Source organism: Oryctolagus cuniculus, chromosome 7, assembly GCF_051225735.1.
Source record: "Oryctolagus cuniculus isolate XC-2025 breed Fujian yellow rabbit chromosome 7, ASM5122573v1, whole genome shotgun sequence".
Lineage (NCBI taxonomy): Eukaryota > Metazoa > Chordata > Mammalia > Lagomorpha > Leporidae > Oryctolagus > Oryctolagus cuniculus.
Window position 1 is genome coordinate 149,509,254 of NC_142873.1, and position 5,112 is coordinate 149,514,365.

At 53.3% G+C, this 5,112-nt stretch overlaps 1 long non-coding RNA gene across 1 annotated transcript; it reads right to left on the reverse strand.

Moving 5' to 3' along the window:
• Positions 1 to 446: 446 nt before the first annotated feature.
• Positions 447 to 4,850, reverse strand: LOC149125808 (uncharacterized). The gene is made up of 3 exons (XR_016210216.1): positions 4,706 to 4,850; positions 3,825 to 4,048; positions 447 to 673 (listed from the first exon to the last, which is right to left on the reverse strand). It is a non-coding gene; the product is annotated as an uncharacterized LOC149125808 (long non-coding RNA).
• Positions 4,851 to 5,112: the final 262 nt, after the last annotated feature.

The following is a 5,112-nucleotide window of genomic DNA, read 5'->3' on the forward strand; positions in this document are numbered from 1 at the left end:
AGAATCTTCTATCCGCTGGTTCACTCCCCAAATGGGTGCGACAGCCAGGGCTGGGCCAGGCTGAAGCCAGGAGCCCGAAGCTCACACAAGGGTGGCAAGGGTCAAAGTACTTGATCATGACCTGCTGCTTCCTAGGCACATTAGCGGGGAGTTAGGTAGGAAGCAGAGTAGCCGGGACTCGAACTGGCGCTCATATGGGATGCCGGCGTGCCAGCAGCAGCTTAGCCCACTGCACCACAGTGGTGGTCCCCTGAGCTCCTCCTTTGAGCCAGCTTCCTCTCCTGCCTGTTTTGTGTTTATCTGTCCCCATCCATTAAACCTCATTCAGACACCCCCAAATTTCACATCTCTTAAAAAAAAGACAAGTGGTTTTTAGGCCACACTGTGCTGCAACAATGTTGCATTTTAAAATTTAAATATCACATGGATTCTTTTTTGTTGTTAAATATTTATTTATTTATTTATTTATTTGAAAGGCAGAGTTACAGAGAAGCAGAGGCAGAGAGAGAGAGAGGTCTTCCATCCACTGGTTCACTCCCTAGTTGGCCGCAGTTGCCAGAGCTGCAGCGCTCCAAAGCCAGGAACCAGGAGTTTCTTCTGGGTCTCCCACGTGGGTGCAGGGGCCCAAGGGCTTGGGCCATCTTCTACTGCTTTCCCAGGCCATAGCAGAGAGCTAAATTGGAAGTAGAGCAGCCGGAACTCGAACTGGTGCCCACATGGGATACTGGCACTGCAGGTGGCAGCTTTACCAGCTATGAGACAGCACCGGCCCCGACAAAGATTATTTAATGCGCACAAATCCTGGGGGAGGGGTTGTGGCACAGACAGTTGTGCAGCCACTTGCAACACCAACATCCCATATCAGAGCACTGGTTTGAGTCCTGGCTGCTCCAGGTTCCATTCAGCTTTTTTTTTTTTTTTTTTTTTAATTTGACAGGTAGAGTTATAGACAGTGTGAGAGAGAGACAGAGAGAAAAGTCTTCCTTCTGTTGGTTCACTCCCCAAATGGCCGCTACAGCCGGCACTGTGCCAATCTGAAGCCAGGAGCCAGGTGCTTCTTCCTGGTCTCCCATAGGGGTGCAGGGGTCCAAGCACTTGGCCCATCCTCCACTGCACTCCCAGGCCACAGCAGAGAGCTGGACTGGAAGAGGAGCAACTGGGACTAGAACTCGGCTCCCATATGGGATGCCGGCGCCGCTGGCAGAGGATTAACCAAGTGAGCCACGGCGCCAGCCCCCATTCAGCTCTTTTTAATGAGCCTGGGAAGGCAGCAGAAGATGGCCCAACTCCTCGGGACTATGATACCCATATGGGAGACCCAGGGGAAGAACCTGGTCCCTGGCTTCAGTCTGGGCTTGTTGCAGCCATCTGGGGAGTGAACCAGCAGAGGGAGGCGCTCTCTCTTCGGTATTCTGCCTTTCAAAACCATCTTTTTTTAAGTGAATTAATGGAGCAGGATGGCAAAGGTGAGGGGAGCCATGGGGGCGGATCATCTCAGGTCAAGGGAAAACCTCCAACAAATGCACAGCACTGGGTGGAAAGAAAATGCCAGAGAAACGGCCGAGTCCCTGCCACGTGCCTTGTCCTGAGCTGTCTGCGGAAGCTGGGGAGGGCCAGCTGCACTCGGCTCTGCAGCCATCGCCTCCACCGTGGTGGACTCCCCGGGCCCCCACGGCTCCTGGAGCTGCCTCCTCTCCAGCAGCCAGGGCCTGGCACCCACCCACTGCTCGGGGCGTAGCCGCCCAACACATGACATCTTTTTCCACGGCCACAGCCAGCTGCTAGCAATCCCGGATTACTCTGTGGTCCCGGCACCGGTCCCCACCAGCAGCCGTCTGGCAGGAGCCTCTTTCAACATGAGACGTCTTAGAAATCCGGGGCAGGGGTGGTTCTACGTTGCCCTTCTCCCTCTCCCCATCACTCACAGGACTGAACGTTCTCAGGGTTCCTTCGAATGGGGTCTAGCTCACTCACCATGGTAACCCGGCAGGCCGACTGCCTCGCCCACTGACGCCATCTCAGGGAAGGGGAGTGGGACAGCAGAGCCAGGAGCTCTCTGTTCCACATCTTCACAGAACCCTGAAAACCCTGCAGCTGGTCTGCTCCTGGCGACCACGCAGTGTGGCCTCGTGGCTAGGCCAGAAGGGATGGAGACGAACTTCTCCACTTCTGAGGGTTGTTGGGGGCAGGGAACCTCAGTGGGGAGACAGCGCTGGCTTCAGGGCGTGGAGGCTGAGCTGTGGCTCCGTTACTCACCTCTCTCCGCCTCATTCAGCCATCAGAGGTTTGATGCCACACTCATGTCCCCTACCTCACACCCCTGCCTGCATGGTGTAAGGTGGGCTACACGAGAGGCTGCTAAAAAACACTTCTTTCATAAAACAAAACCCTGTACATTGCTAGCAAAAGACCTCTGAGATTTACTGGGCAATGAAAAATGTGTACTAAAAATGCATAATACATATTGTGTGTAAATAAAAAAGGAATACATGTATCTGCTCACTTGTGTATAATTCATATTTTCGGGAAGCACCCACAAGAAAATATCAATAATGAGCACCTTGGGTTTTTCCTTTTACCCCTTCCATGCTGTTGGATTTTTCTTTCCACATGGATTTCTTTAACCTTCACAAAATGTTACAAGAATTTCCTGGGCCAGGGCACCATCGTGGAGCACTGGGTTAAGCCTCTACTTGCAATAGCAGCATCCTGTATCCTCCCTGCTAATGCACATGGGGGATAGCAGGTGTGGCCCAAGTGCTTGGGTCCATGGCTCCCATGTAATGAGATCTGGGAGGCGTTCATGGCTCCTGGCTTCAGCTGGTCCAGCCCTAGCTAATACAGCCACTTGGGGAGTAAATCAGTAAAAGGAAGATCTCTCTTTGTCTCTGCGTTTGTGTTGCCCATGGTGGTTTCAGAGACCCAAGGGCTGAGGTCATCCTCTGCTGCCTTCACGGGTGCATTAGCAGGGAGCTGCATTGGAAGTGGAGGAGCTGCGACTTGAACCCACACTTTAATACGAGATGTGGTTCTCTCCAGTGGCGCTTAACCCACTGCACAGTGCCCGTGCCCATGCCCCTAGAACATCCTGAAGGCTGGTGATTTAGTCTTTTTTCAACTATTTATTTTATTTATTTGAAAGAGTTACATAGAGAAGTAGAGCCAGAGAGCCAGAGAGAGAGAGGTCTTCCATCCACTGGTTCACTCCCCAAATGGCTGCAATGGCCAGAGCTGAGCTGAGCTGAAGCCAGGAGCTTCTTCCAGGTCTCCCACGTAGGTGCAGGGGCCCAACCACTTGGACCATATTCTACTGCTTTCCCAGGCCATAGCAGAGAGCTGGATCGGAAGTGGAGCAGCTGGGACTTGAACTGGCACCCACATGGGATGCTGGTGCTACAGGCCAGGGCTTTAACCTGCTGTGCCACAGCGCCAGCCCCGATGGTTTAGTCATTTTTTTTTTTTTTTTGGACAGGCAGAGTTAGACAGTGTGAGAGAGAGACAAAGAGAAAGGTCTTCCTTCCGTTGGTTCACCCCCACAAATGGCCGCTACGGCTGGCGAGCTGCGCCGATCTGAAGCCAGGAGCCAGGTGCTTCCTTCTGGTCTCCCAAGCAGGTGCAGGGCCCAAGCACTTGGGCCATCCTCCACTGCCTTCCTGGGCCACAGCAGAGAGCTGGACTTGAAGAGGAGCAACCGGGACAGAATCTGGTGCCCCAACTGGGACTAGAACCTGGAGTACCGGCACCACAGGCGGAGGATTAGTGAGCCGCGGCGCCGGCCATGGTTTAGTCTTAACCTTCACAGTAGAGACCTTCTGAAAACTCACCAGAATAGACCCACACACGTCAAAGGAATACAGAGCCCACTCTTCTGCAGCATTCTCAGTCCCGCAGCCAGCCTGAGGCCAGAGAGCCGAGGGTCCCGCGTCAGCACAGCTCCGTGTCCCGACCCCCGGGGGGCCGCAGCTGCTAGCCCAGCGGTTCTCAGATGGAGACATTTCTGCACTCAGCACACATGTGGCACTGTCTGTGTCATTTTCAGCTTCACATCCTGGGCGGGTGGGGGTGGCGTTATTAGCATCTACAGGATACAGGCCAGGGGCACAGCCCGGCATCCTCCAATGCACAGGGCAGCCAGACAGCAAAGAACTCTCTGGCCCAAGATGTCAATTGTCAACACTGAGGAACCCTGTTCTAGGTTCACCGGAGTCATGAACCTCAGCTGTCCTGCTATAAATCCCAGAATGTATCCTGGCCCCACTTCTAAATTCCGGTCCCTCACTCCCACAGTCGGTCAGCCCCAGCAGTTTTTCTGCAGACCGCTTGGACATTTATACCACCACTTGCAGGATATTTATAACACATCAATTGTCAACCTAAAAACATTCTCCTGCTGTAAAATTGAGTTTTGAGTCTCGCCTGCGGTTGCTGGGCCAGCACGAATGAGGTCGTGGGCCTGACCCGACCTGCGGGCTGGATGTTCCCCGCCTCTGAGACACCGCCGAGGGTTGGGAGATTCCTCGCCGCCAGGGATTCCCAACCCCTTAACGAAAGGAAGTGTCTTCACAACGCTTAGGACAAACTTCAGGACTGGAGATGCCGTAAAGCCACCCAAGTCACCGACCCCTTTGCCAACGGCAAATCTCACTTCTTAAATCAGGCGTAAAACAATCTCACCCGAGAGCTGGCAAGGGCCTCACACACTCACCTCCACGCCTGCTGCCCCTAGCTGCTCTCCGTCTTTGCCCACGCTCTCCCCCAAGCTGTGCTTTCTGTCCAGGGACCTCTTCCTTCTCTTCTGAAGTTCAACTGAAATGTCACTTCCCCAACTTGTCTGTTCCCTTTTCTGCTTTTAACTCTGTAAGAATGGGAGATGTTTTTTCTTTGCGCTACTTCCAAACCAGAAAACAAAGATTTTACTCTAGAATTTCTCACAGAACACTTTATAATGATTTATTTGAAAGGTAGAGTGACAGGGAGAGAAGGAGAGACATACCTTCCGTCTGCTGGTTCTCTCCCCAAATGGCTGCAACTGCCAGGCCAAAGACAGGGAGCCTGAAACTCCATCCTGGTGTCCCAAGAGGGTAGCAGGGGTCCAGGTACTTTGGCCATCTT